Below are 15519 nucleotides of genomic sequence, written 5' to 3'. Positions count from 1 at the left end.
AGGGAATCGAACCAGGGTCGATACGAGCTAACGCATTAACCACTGGACCACTTCGTATATATATTGTACCAATGTAGGGAATCGAACCAGGGTCGATACGAGCTAACGCATTAACCACTGGACCACTTCTTATATTGTACCCATGTAGGAATCGAACCAGGGTCGATACGAGCTAACGCATTAACCACTGGACCACTTCTTATATTGTACCCATGTAGGGAATCGAACCAGGGTCGATACGAGCTAACGCATTAACCACTGGACCACTTCTTATATTGCATCCATGTAGGGAATCGAACCAGGGTCGATACGACCTAACGCATTAACCACTGGACCACTTCTTATATTGCACCCATGTAGGGAATCGAACCAGGGTCGATACGAGCTACGCATTACCACTGGACCACTTCTTATATTGCACCCATGTAGGGAATCGAACCAGGGTCGATACGAGCTACGCATTAACCACTGGACCACTTCTTATATTGCACTCCATGTAGGGTATCGAACCAGGGTCGATACGACCTAACGCATTACCACTGGACCACTTCTTATATTGCACCCATGTAGGGTATCGAACCAGGGTCGATACGAGCTAACGCATTAACCACTGGACCACTTCTTATATTGTACCCATGTAGGGAATCGAACCAGGGTCGATACGAGCTAACGCATTAACCACTGGACCACTTCTTATATATATTGTACCCATGTAGGGAATCGAACCAGGGTCGATACGAGCTAACGCATTAACCACTGGACCACTTCTTATATTGCACCCATGTAGGGAATCGAACCAGGGTCGATACGACCTAACGCATTAACCACTGGACCACTTCTTATATTGCACCCATGTAGGGAATCGAACCAGGGTCGATACGAGCTACGCATTACCACTGGACCACTTCTTATATTGCACCCATGTAGGGAATCGAACCAGGGTCGATACGAACTAACGCATTAACCACTGGACCACTTCTTATATTGCACCCATGTAGGGAATCGAACCAGGGTCGATACGAACTAACGCATTACCCACTGGACCACTTCTTTATATTGCACCCATGTAGGGAATCGAACCAGGGTCGATACGAGCTAACGCATTAACCACTGGACCACTTCTTATATTGCACCCATGTAGGGAATCGAACCAGGGTCGATACGAGCTAACGCATTAACCACTGGACCACTTCTTATATTGCACCCATGTAGGGAATCGAACCAGGGTCGATACGACCTAACGCATTAACCACTGGACCACTTCTTATATTGCACCCATGTAGGGTATCGAACCAGGGTCGATACGAGCTAACGCATTACCACTGGACCACTTCTTATATTGCACCCATGTAGGGAATCGAACCAGGGTCGATACGAGCTACGCATTACCACTGGACCACTTCTTATATTGTACCCATGTAGGGATCGAACCAGGGTCGATACGAGCTAACGCATTAACCACTGGACCACTTCTTATATTGCACCCATGTAGGGTATCGAACCAGGGTCGATACGAGCTAACGCATTAACCACTGGACCACTTCTTATATTGTACCCATGTAGGGAATCGAACCAGGGTCGATACGAGCTACGCATTACCACTGGACCACTTCTTATATTGTACCCATGTAGGGAATCGAACCAGGGTCGATACGAGCTAACGCATTAACCACTGGACCACTTCTTATATTGCACCCATGTAGGGAATCGAACCAGGGTCGATACGAGCTAACGCATTAACCACTGGACCACTTCTTATATTGCACCCATGTAGGGAATCGAACCAGGGTCGATACGAGCTAACGCATTAACCACTGGACCACTTCTTATATTGCACCCATGTAGGGAATCGAACCAGGGTCGATACGAGCTAACGCATTACCACTGGACCACTTCTTATATTGCACCCATGTAGGGAATCGAACCAGGGTCGATACGAGCTAACGCATTAACCACTGGACCACTTCTTATATTGGGTTTTAATGTCAGGAATCGACCAGGATCGATACGACCTAACGTTAACCACTGGACCACTTCTTATATTGACGCTGTAGGGAATCGAACAGGGTCGATTAACAGTTACCACTGGACCACTTCTTATATTGTACTGATGTAGGGGAATCGAACCAGGGTCGATACGAGCTACGCATTAACCACTGGACCACTTCTTATATTGAACCCATGTAGGAATAACGTCGCGCTGGAGAATACGATCCTGCTCATATAACGACTGGACCACTTCTTCGATATTGCACCCATATAGGGAATCTTGTACTAGGTCGATACGAGCTAACGCACTAACCACTGGACCACTTCTTATATTGCACCCATGTAGGGAATCGAACCAGGGTCGATACGAGCTAACGCATTACCACTGGACCACTTCTTATATTGCACCCATGTAGGGTAATCGAACCAGGGTCGATACGAGCTACGCATTACCACTGGACCACTTCTTATATTGTACCCATGTAGGGAATCGAACCAGGGTCGATACGAGCTAACGCATTACCACTGGACCACTTCTTATATATATTGCACCCATGTAGGGAATCGAACCAGGGTCGATACGAAGCTAACGCATTAACCACTGGACCACTTCTTATATTGCACCCATGTAGGGAATCGAACCAGGGTCGATACGAGCTAACGCATTACCACTGGACCACTTCTTATATTGCACCCATGTAGGGAATCGAACCAGGGTCGATACGAGCTAACGCATTACCACTGGACCACTTCTTATATTGCACCCATGTAGGGAATCGAACCAGGGTCGATACGAGCTAACGCATTAACTGAGGTGAGGTGAAATTGGGTTTAACGTCGTGTCTGGATAGTCATGCTCATCTTGGGTGACTGGGCTGTGACGCTCGTCACACTTCAGTGACCTGGCCGATGACTGAGGACATCCGACCATTGGGTGTGAGGTGAGGTGAGATGAGGTGAACTTGGGTTTAACGTCGTGCTTGAGAATATTTCGCTCATATGACGACGTGCATGCGTCGGTATGTGTATGTGCGACTGCTTGTACTAGCCCAGACTTAAACTGGTTTTATAATGCTAGCCCACTGAGATACCATGACGCAGTGAAGCATGAATACCCCACTCAGACACATTATACTGACTCCGAGCCGACCAGTCCTTGTTGCACCCAGCGCCAGGCAGGGACCAACAAGTACCACATTTTAACGTCTTTTGGTATGACGCGTTCGGGGATCGAACCCGCGACCCTCAGCTCTCCGGGCGGACGCTCTAAACACTACACCACGGAGGCGGTCTAACGCATTAACTACCATCCTCGATAATCTCCAGGGTATACGTTACGATCAGTCTCCACTCTTGAGAGTGATTGTAACGTATACCCTGAAGATTATCGAGGATGATTAACTACTGGACCACCTCTTATATTGCACCAATGTAATGAATCGAACCAGGGTCAAGGCGACTAAACGCTCTACTTCTAGTCGTTAACATAACACAACTGACTGACTGACTGACTGAGTTTGGTTTTACGCCGCTTTTAGCAATATTCCAGCAATATCACGGCGGGGGACACCAGAAATGGGCTTCACTCATTGTACCCATGTGGGGATTCGAACCCGGGTCTTCGGCACGACGAGCCAACGCTTTAACCACTAGACTACCCCACCGCCCCTAACATAACACAATGACGTAAACAGGTAGCGCCTCGCTTGAACACAAATTGCGTTCCGGACATTTAACATGAAATGAAAAAGTGACAAAAACGAGAGATTGTTTTTTTGCAGTTGATTATATTACAGGTAATACGAATTTATAAAAGAAACCAGATAACAGACGAAATGTTCATTGTGGAAGTAATTGCAACATAAGTTACAAGATAAACTATGTAAGTTGTCTTGAATTGAACTGGAAGTTACAGGATGAAATATGTAATTTGTCGTGAATGGAGCTGGCAGTTACAAGATTAATTTGTAATTTGTCTTGAATTGAGCTGGAAGTTACAAGAATAAATAACTCTGTATTCCTCTGTTTAAATTCCATTTAAGAAAAGACAAATCTGCAGTTTCCTCATGTCTCCCATTTCGTCTCAGACCTTTTAATATAATACACACAAATTTAAGTGAATTAAAAATGATACAATTTAAACCGATTAAATCCAAAATGACGATTTGGCAGCCCCAGTCAAAATTCATATGATTTTTTTAATGAATTTCAATTTTTATAAATTAGCCAGGAACGACTGTCCATTTTTAATTGTAAAATATGAACTTGAGAGAAGTACTTACGATTGTAATATTGACTGGGTAATAGTTGGCGATGCAGCTTCACCTAATCATTAGAACAAAAAAAGGTTGAGAAATGTACATTTTGTAATTTTAAGAGAAGCCAAAACGGTTTGAATGAGCACCGTACACATTCGCTTCTCTCTTCCTTCCTTACTGTCATTTAATGTGTGAACTGTGAAATCTAACACCTGTTAATCTAACAGAGACAGCGTTGCGATAACTGTGTGAAACCCTTTCTAATGATAATAAAATGTTTAAACTGACTTGAAAAACACGGTACGTATCTGGTGAAATAAACTTATTGAAGCGCTCATAAAATATGCATACCGTCGCAATAAGTCACCAGCTTAACTTAAGGGAGGTAATGCATTATAGTGGGAAGACCGATGGCAGAAAAATATGACACTAAAACCAATTTCAGGTATTAATTTTAAACGAAGTTCTTCTCCTCGAAAGTCTCATTGAAGACGACACCAAACCGCCTCTACTGACACACACATGTCCAACTTCCTTCTTGCATGGTTTCTTAAAATGACATATGGTATTGAACATGGTCAGTAAAACATGAGCTTACATCACCAAAGGAACATCTTCACTACAAGACTCCCGCTCTTCTACAAATGATCTCGTTTTCTTAAACCACTAGAACCGCCCCTCTTCTCTACAAGACTCCTAAACCCGTAAAAAGAAACATTCATACAATATCATGTTCACCTTTGAAATAACCGCGAATGACAACGGTGGGATTCCTCTGCATTCCGTAATTATTTTGGGAAAAAAGACGATTCCAATATCCGCTACCCGTTGAAACACCCGATTAGTTTTGCTGGGCCAATGTACGCAAGGTCCACGGAGATCCTGTTCAAAGTTGGTCTTCAGCAACCCAGGAAGTAATAGTCATGACAATGTGGTGACAATGTGTGACAATGTCACGGTAGTGTTGCTAGACACTATGACGGTGCTGAATGACAGTGTCACTGTAGTGTATGACAATATGTCAGTATGGCAATACAATATGAATATGCGACAGTTGTGTATGAGTGAGTATGGTTTTACGCAGCTTTTTAAGCAATGTTCCAGCAATATCACGACGGGGAACACGAGAAATGGGCGTCACACAATGTACTGATGTGGGGAATCGAACCCGGGTCTTCGGCGTGATGAGCGAACGCTTTAACCACAAGGCTATCCCCACCACCCCAGTAGTGTATGACAATGTGGCAGTTTGTGTATGACAAATTAACAGTATGATGTGACAATATGATACTGTGACAGTAGTGTATGACAATGTGGCAGTTTGTGTATGACACATTAACAGTATGATGTGACAATATGATACTGTGACAGTAGTGTATGACAATGTGGCAGTTTGTGTATGACACATTAACAGTATGATGTGACAATATGATACTGTGACAGTAGTGTATGACAATGTGGCAGTTTGTGTATGACAAATTAACAGTATGATGTGACAATACGATACTGTGACAGTAGTGTATGACAATGTGGTAGTTTGTGTATGACAAATTAACAGTATGATGTGACAATACGATACTGTGACGGTATTGGATGAAAATTCGTCCGAAGTGTATGACAATTTGGTAATAAGGTATGACAATTATCCCGTAGTGGATGACAATGACAATATGACAGAGGTGTAAGAGAAGGGGACAGTATTATGTGACAATATGAGTGAGTGAGTGAATGAATTGAGTTTTATGCCGCTTTTAGCAATATTCCAACAATACCACGGCGGGGGACACCAGAAATGGGCTTCACACATTGTACCCATGTGGGGAATCGAGCGAACGCTTTAACCACTAGGCTACCCAACCGCCCCTTTGCCAATATGAGGGTTAGATATGGCATTGTGACATTTGTGTGTGCCAATATGTATTACAGAAGTATTGTTATATATGTTTCTTTTTTTCTATCACACAGCAACATTTGCAACAACACCAACAACTCAGCAACAACATTATCACTTATCCTCGTTTCTCTTTAGGACATGCTGTAGTCCGTTGTTGCTCAATATCGTTTAATAACTTTTTTGAGACTCATTTTAGAAGGTATAAAGATGAAGGAAAACCAAGTTCTATTGATAGTCAACTTCTTTATTGCAATGAATGCGTTCATTGCAATAAAGAAGTTGACTATCCATAGAACTTGGTTTTCCTTTATCGTTGAATAAGTAAAAATTGACAAATACTCAACTCACCTTGATAATATCCCTTCTTGATCGTATGCACTGAGATGTGTGACTCTTGAAATCGTCAATTCTTCTCTGCTGTTTGGTAGATCAATACATTTAGTACTTCTGTTGATCTGAAAAAAGGCATATTGGGTGTAAATTGTCTGCTCGCTACTTTTAACAATCATAATATCGTAAAATTACATAAATGCCGTAGGTAGATTATTTTGGTTCTTTAATTTCACGCAGATATTCCTTTCCAGTCCCAGACCTATTCCAAACATGTGATGTGTGACAAAGTGGCAACGTAAAAACCTACGACGAGTATGTGTCTTGTTGCTATGGAGACGTTGCTGCTCTATCTCGTCATTGGTCATATCTAGTAGTATGAAAGAAGTCAGTTCTCTTGTTACCATAGGAGACAGAGATAAATGCGGTAAACTGGTATTTATCATGCAATGAATAACGTAATACGGGTGATACATCCTACGTCATTACCAATGAATATGCAAATAAGTAACCTGAGGAGGAATTACATTTTACTAAGTACATGCGACTATGTAATGTCGTCTTGCTCAAACTACTCGCCTAACGTTTTCTTTGGATTTGGAATGTGTTTCCTGATGAGAGAATCATTCTATTAAAACACATGGTTTTAAACCATTTGACATTATATCATACTCTGGGCGGTTCACCTTCACATTGTATTGATACGCGCCTTCTTTCAAACATTCAACGCCAACACCTGAGAATAACTAGTGTCTCGATTATCACCCGAAGCAAATTGATTTCGCAGGAGAAATAGTTCTAAATACAGACGAGCGGATCACTGGAAAATCAGTTTTGACACCAAGTGTTCCCGAAAGAGGTAAACAAGCGCAGACACGTGTCGTTAAAGGCACTATATCACACCACACTTCTCTAAAAATTAAAGAACCCCTCGTGCCCTCTACCGGCCGAACATTATTTCGAGAAAACTCTATAGAGTTATGTCCCTTGGAGCGGTCTTTACGAATATCCCACGCAAAACTTGAAACCAGATCGGCAAACATCGACAACACCGCGTGCCACACTTTTCAATTGTTTACATTCCATAAATGGCAAGTGTTCTCTGTTTGGAAGTTGTTCGCTCGAAGTTTCAATTATCGATTTCATGCAAGTCGTAAGGAATAATAAGTCTTTTATTGCGTCAATATGAAGCTGAAGTGAATGCATATGCTCCAATATAGGTAATATAGGCACACATATTGTCGAAAATATGTGACATTGTGCCTTAAATCACAGATATCAGTATCACGTGTTCGCAAAACGGTTAGCGTATCATTTCCCAGAGGTGGATACCTCCTAAAAATGTGGACCCTAAGGTGAGTGAGTGAGTTAGTTTTACATCGCACTCAGCAATATTCCAGTTATATGGTGGCGGCTTGAAAATAATCAGGTCAGGTCAATCCAGTGATCAACGGCATGAGCATCGTACTACGCAAATGGGATACGATGACATGTGGCAACCAAGTCAGCGAGCCTGACCACCCGATCCCGATAGTCGCCTCTTACATAAGCATGGGGTTATGCAGATAAATTCTAATCCGGATCTTCACGGGTATGGACACTATAGTCTGGAGTTTGGACACTAAGGGCTGGAGTTTGGACACTAAAGGCTGGAGTTTGGACACTAAAGGCTGGAGTTTGGACACTAAGGCTGGAGTTTGGACACTAAGGCTGGAGTTTGGACACTAAAGGGACACTAAAGGCTGGAGTTTGGACACTCAAGGCTGGAGTTTGGACACTAAGGCTGGAGTTTGGACACTAAGGCTGCAGTTTGGACACTAAAGGCTGGAGTTTGGACACTAAAGGCTGGAGTCTGGACATTAAGGCTGCAGTTTGGACACTAAAGGCTGGAGTTTGGACACTAAAGGCTGGAGTCTGGACACTAAAGGCTGGAGTTTGGACACTAAAGGCTGGAGTTTGGACACTAAGGCTGGAGTTTGGACACTAAAGGCTGGTGTCTGGACACTAAAGGCTGGAGTATGGACACTAAGGCTGGAGTTTGGACACTAAGGCCGGAGTTTGGACACTCAAGGCTGGAGTTTGGACACTAAGTCTGGAGTTTGGACACTAAGGCTGGAGTTTGGACACTAAAGGCCGGAGTTTGGACACTAAAGGCTGGAGTTTGGACACTAAGGCTGGAGTTTGGACACTAAGGCTGGATTTTGGACACTAACGGCTGGAGTTTGGACACTAAGGCTGGAGTTTGGACACTAAGGCTGGAGTTTGGACACTAAGGCTGGAGTTTGGACACTAAAGGCTGGAGTTTGGACACTATAGTCTGGAGTTTGGACACTAAGGCTGGAGTTTGGACACTAAAGTCTGGAGTTCCTCGATACAAAGAGCGAGTGAAATCCATCACTGTTGTCATACAGCCCAGAGTATATTTTTACAATCAGTCTTTGATTTATGAAATACTGACTGAAAATCAGTGATGACACCAGGTGTTCGCGATAAGGTTATGCATATCCTAACCTATTGGTAGCACAAGGGACGATGGGGTAGCCTAGTGCTTAAAGCGTTTGCTCGTCACGCCGAAGACCTGAGTTCGATTCCCCACATGGGTACAATGCGTTGAGCCCATTTCTTGTGTCCGCCGCCGTGATATTGCTGGAATATTGCTAAAACTAAACTCACTCACTGACTGGTAGCGCGAGGTAATCATACTGTCTTACATTAGTCCGCAATGTCCATTAATTCAAGCATTACTATATATGAAAAAGAGACGTTCACCCACGTAACGTATTAGATATTTATTCATAACTGACATCAGCGTGGGTGTAGGTCCATGTTACCTGGTTAGAGTAACACAACGTAAACGGAATCTGCTATTAATACTGTCAAGAGGTATTTATGTATAGAATGTCCTTTATGTTTTGGACATGAACCCCCATGTTATCTCCAGAGTAGATGGTTTTATCAAATTATGATGCTCATGCATGGAACATTCGCAACTTCCTGGTGCGTCATTCTGCTTCAGCAGTGAGTTTTTTCAAAATAGTTTTGACCTTTTCTCGCTATTCGCAGTGCCGTCAATGCACGCCTCCGTTTAGAATCACCATTGAAACCTGTTGATAAATTTAAACAACACGTATAGCGATGAATGCATACTGGCGTCTATGTGAAAGGTGCTGGTGGGGCAGAATAGGACATAAGGGACTTGAATGATGTGTAAATGTATACGTGTCTTTGATCTTATGTGCGTGATTGCATAATTTGAAGCGATGTGAGTTGAGGTGATATTTAACATTGCGTTCAAAATTAATGTACTTACATAGCTACGTACAATCGCTTCCAAAATAAATATAGTCAACAACGTTTATAACGAGTGAGTGAGTTTAGGTTTACGCCGCTTTTAGCAACATCATATCGGGGGACAGCAGAAATTGGCTTCACACTTTGTACCCGGGTCGTCGGCGTCACTATCGAACGCTTCAACCACTAGGCTACCCCACCGCCCCCTTTTATAACGTGCACGCTTATTATGAAGTTAGGGATGTAACGAAATGTGTTTTGTTCCAGCCACTTACTGTATATTTCAAGTGTTATAACCGTAGTTTGTCATACTTGTCATACCAACGTAAGTTTAGATCAGTACATCCATATGAAGCTGAGTAGTCAAGCGACATTCCACGATTGCATTGTGGGAATGTAAACATTGCGAAAGTTACCGTGTCGTTGAAAACTTGTGAGTCGAACTGACACATTTTAACCGTCGTAAAACATAAACGCAATGTTTCCACCAGTGATGTTAGCCGAATGAAGCAACTGCAAACCAAGAAATGGGATGCAACGGAGTAGTTTACTGTAGGAGGCCGTACGAGGCGATGACAACTGACATGCATCGTGACGTCGCTTACATTGTGACGTTATGTAAAATGGTTCGATTACGAGGGGGCACACTAGAATGGCGCAGTGACGGGATAACGTCATTCAGTTGTTACGTCATCAAAAAACTATACCTTTATTGTCTGATAATGTATTATTTTTTTCGATTGTTCTAACCGCTAGGCATCTTAGAATCCGAAATATGTTAATGGAAAACGAATAGATTGTTGATGGTGCTCGTTAAGTGAATTGTTTGCCAGGAGTGGTGAAAAATACATATATGCTCTCTTACCTGGGTTGAAATTATTACACACTATTAGGTCTCGTACTGAACGTAAATATGTCCAAAAGGTAGATTGAAGTTTTTGTAGGTGTTTTTCCTCTTAGATCTGAACACAATTAAATCTTCTATCAAATCTGATAAAACCTGGACAGTATGTCTGTACAAAATATATCACAAAAACAGGCGTCGCTGGTCACATTCATCACTAACAGTTTCCCCTTGCAGATGAAAATATTGCCCTTTACCACTTACATAAGCCTGTCCTGGATCATATTGCCCTTTACCACTTACATAAGCCTGTCCTGGATCATATTGCCTTTTACCACTTACATAAGCCTGTCCTGGATCATATTGCCTTTTACCACTTACATAAGCCTGTCCTGGATCATATTGCCTTTTACCACTTACATAAGCCTGTCCTGGATCATATTGCCTTTTACCACTTACATAAGCCTGTCCTGGATCATATTGCCTTTTACCACTTACATAAGCCTGTCCTGGATCATATTGCCCTTTACCACTTACATAAGCCTGTCCTGGATCATATTGCCTTTACCACTTACATAAGCCTGTCCTGGATCATATTGCCTTTTACCACTTACATAAGCCTGTCCTGGATCATATTGCCTTTACCACTTACATAAGCCTGTCCTGGATCATATTGCCTTTTACCACTTACATAAGCCTGTCCTGGATCATATTGCCTTTTACCACTTACATAAGCCTGTCCTGGATCATATTGCCTTTACCACTTACATAAGCCTGTCCTGGATCATATTGCCTTTTACCACTTACATAAGCCTGTCCTGGATCATATTGCCTTTTACCACTTACATAAGCCTGTCCTGGATCATATTGCCTTTTACCACTTACATAAGCCTGTCCTGGATCATATTGCCTTTACCACTTACATAAGCCTGTCCTGGATCATATTGCCTTTTACCACTTACATAAGCCTGTCCTGGATCATATTGCCTTTACCACTTACATAAGCCTGTCCTGGATCATATTGCCTTTACCACTTACATAAGCCTGTCCTGGATCATATTGCCCTTTACCACTTACATAAGCGTGTCCTGGATCATATTGCCTTTTACCACTTACATAAGCCTGTCCTGGATCATATTGCCCTTTACCACTTACATAAGCGTGTCCTGGATCATATTGCCTTTTACCACTTACATAAGCGTGTCCTGGATCATATTGCCCTTTACCACTTACATAAGCGTGTCCTGGATCATATTGCCTTTTACCACTTACATAAGCGTGTCCTGGATCATATTGCCTTTTACCACTTACATAAGCGTGTCCTGGATCATATGCCTTTTACCACTTACATAAGCGTGTCCTGGATCATATTACCAGTAACAAACATCGTGTTTGAGACAGCAAATGCTAGTTTCTGTCATTTGCACATGTTTTATATTATTTGAAAGGCAAACGCAGGTTTCCCAACATGTCTTATATTGTTCACACTCAAATTTCAGATGTGACCTTTCCAGATGGCCATACTTTAGCGTATCGAAAGGTGATTCATAGCTGACTATTTTAGATTTGGACTGGTTGCCCTAACCTCCGCTTGGTGCTTCATCGCTTCCTTCCAGTCTCCCGCAGGAAAGAACGGGAACCAGTCTGTTATACAACAATTCCGTGGTGACAGACAGGCTTGCTAAGAATAGTCTAAATTTGGATTATGTTGTAACTATATCTGCTTCATCTGGACAGCCAGTAATAGAGGGATGAGCCCCTGGGACTACCCGTAAATAGGAACAAAGCCTTCTGAGGACAATAACCGACCTGACAAAGCACAGATTGAAAGATATTGGTAAGATAATTTCCTTTTAAAGAAATGTCTAGGATGTTAATAATTCCTTTAGCCTGATGCTCTGTATAGGATAAGCCTTTTCACATCACTGGACAGCCTCAGACAAATGAAATTCATACAACATATTAACTTTTGTATCTATGTATTATATTTACAACCCCAAAGGGGTAAACAAGTACCAGATACATTCTGGTGTTTACAGCTAATCTATCCCAGATTAGCAATCGTGTGAATACATCGTAATGGTCTTGAACGTCTAGTGAATTGTGTTAGTAAGTGGCAAGAGATTTATGCTGCTTTTAATAGGTTTCCAGCGGTATCAAGACTACAGTGAGTGAAGCCTTGTTCTGCTGTTCCTGCCGACATTGGTGGTATATTGCTAAACTGGTGTAATGCAATACTCACGACCTACAACGATCAATGCCATGTTGTTTGGAGACCATTGGGAAACATTGTGGGTATTCCCTGTTATGAATAGCCATGGTGTTTTCAACTGAATGATAGGATTCTGTTTGTTGCTTAACGCCGCACTCAGCAATTTTCCAGGGATCCATATGAAATCGAGCGTGGATTAGACAATCCAGTGATCAATAGCTCGAGCATCGATCTACGTAATTGGGATACGATGACATGTGTCAACCGAGCGATCCCATCAGTCGCTCTAACGACAAGCATCTGTTGCTGACATGAGGGATGACGTCATCATTCGAATGACCAACGTTCCTTTGTGTCGAGCATTTTTCTTTCCCGTGCACTCCAGAAAGACAGCTCCGTTCTCGGAATCTGAACCTACTCTCTGTGCCTCGTTTCAAACTGCAAACGTTTGGAAGGAAATCCTTTGTCTGCTCTGCCCCTCTACTCTGGAACTCTCTCCCTATGACCATTAAATCAGCAGCTGACTTTAATTCCTTCAAACGACTTCTCAAGACTTATCTGTTTTCACTGCATTATGACTAGCTACTAGTCCCTCATTGTACTTTACAAGTATATTATCCATCCACTTTGTTAGCGCTTTGAGCATGGGCCTTGTGTATGGAAAAGGCTCATTATAAATTCACATTCACATCATAAATTCACATATATTATTATTATTATTCAGTCTTTGGTGACAACAGTGAGTCAGTTTAGTTTTACGCCGCACCCAGCAATATTCCAGCTATATGGCGGCGGTCTGTAAATAATCGAGTCTGGACCAGACAATCCAGTGATCAACTGCATGAGCATCGATCTACACAATTGGGATACGATGACATGTGTCTACCAAGTCAGCGAGCCTGACCACCCGACCCCGTTAGTCGCCTCTTACGACAAGCATGGTTTACTGAAGATCAATTCTAACCCGGATCTTCATGGGTATTGGTGACAACAATGGAGGATTAACAGGATACACTCACCTTATCTTTTTGTGATAGCGTGCTAGTTTTAAATTAAGAGCTGTGATCCTCTAATAGTTTTATTGTCCTTTGATGACAGATTTTTTATTCTCTAAATTTATTGATTCTAACTGACTGACTGAGTTTGGTTTTACGCCGCTTTTAGCAATATTCCAGCAACATCACGGCGGAGGACACCAGAAATGGGCTTCACACATTGTGCCCATGTGGGGATTCGAACCCGGGTGTTCGGCGTGACGAGCCAACGCTTTAACCACTAGACTACCCCGCCGCCCCTATTGATTCTAATGTTGATATAAATTAAATTGTTCTCGTCACGATATGGCTGAAAGATGTGACGTTAAATATTAACTCACTCACTCACTCACTCACCACCCACACATCAGGGTACTTATTTATAGGATTTGCTTTCTTTCATCTTTGTGGATAAAACACGAAATCAAATGTATTTTTCATGGCTTGCACGACAATGACGCCTACACACAATCACTACGTGTAGCTTTAAATAATATTGACTTCCTTTGTAGACAACACACCGACAAATGTTTTCATGTCCCTATACAAATGTGACGCCATACCTGGCCAGGGGTAGAATGTGTCCTGTAAATAACGATCAGTCACAGTTTGCTGTCTAACCAATGTAATTGTCCAGGAATAGTGTTTCTGTGGGGCCTGTTTTGTTTAAGTTCCAGTTATCCTGATTCTTGATTCCAATGATTAAGTGTTGCTTTACGCCTCGTTTAGCAATCATCCAGCATTATCAAAGCGGGGAACATCAGAAAGAATGCCCTTTGTACTCATAATAGTGAATAGAACTCGGGTATTCGGCAGACGAGCGACAGCTTTAACCACTACGTTTCCTCCTCGCCCACAAATGATTAAGCCATTTTCAAATCTGAATGTTTCTTTTACAGAAGAATGGAGTCGTTCGGGAGACCACAACATCACAAACCAGTTACCCTGGTCTTATGGTGAAACAGATCGAGTGCATTGATTTATTAATACCACTTCCACCTGACATTGGTCCAGAGTTCAAATCCAAGCCCTTGCTATGTGCCTGTGGTAGTTAGCCTCATACCAGCGCTAGTGGCACTCTCCTACCCAGAGTTCCGTGCGGCAAGCCAGCATAGTACCTCTACCACAGGCCAGAAAAATGTGACGATTCGTCACATCTTGCAATGTCCATTCAATTTAATGTACAGATTTCTTAGCTCTTTTATTGTTGACGAGTCTACACATCTAACTAATCATCTTTAATAGAATGGTTTAGTTTCACTGAGAAAATATCCAAAAACGTGTGTAACACTATTTCGATTTGCGTATCGATCCTTTGTGTACATAGGTTGTACGGCTCCACGTGCTGTCATCGAAGCTGATGGAGAGCAAACGATGCAGCCAGTTTGATATCTAAATATGTAACTGTCATAGACCTTACTGTCGCAGTTGTGGAAGAAAATATATGTAACAATGTAAAACGTTATGAAGAGAGCCCCGAAAAGCTTTCGTGAGTCGAGTGTCTTCTTATTATGAATATGCGCGTTTGATTACAAACAAGAGAAAAGTCCGGTCACGTGATATGCAAATTAGCCTGTGGCAGTGATGTTATGTTAGTCATCGCTGTGCCGGAGTGTGCGCAAGTGGGTTTCAGCAAATGACTTTTCAGCCTCATTATATATTTGAAA

Source organism: Haliotis rubra, unplaced genomic scaffold, assembly GCF_003918875.1.
Source record: "Haliotis rubra isolate DU_JTF1 unplaced genomic scaffold, ASM391887v1 Scf403, whole genome shotgun sequence".
NCBI classification, from domain to species: domain Eukaryota; kingdom Metazoa; phylum Mollusca; class Gastropoda; order Lepetellida; family Haliotidae; genus Haliotis; species Haliotis rubra.
Note: the sequence above shows the minus strand (reverse complement) of the source record.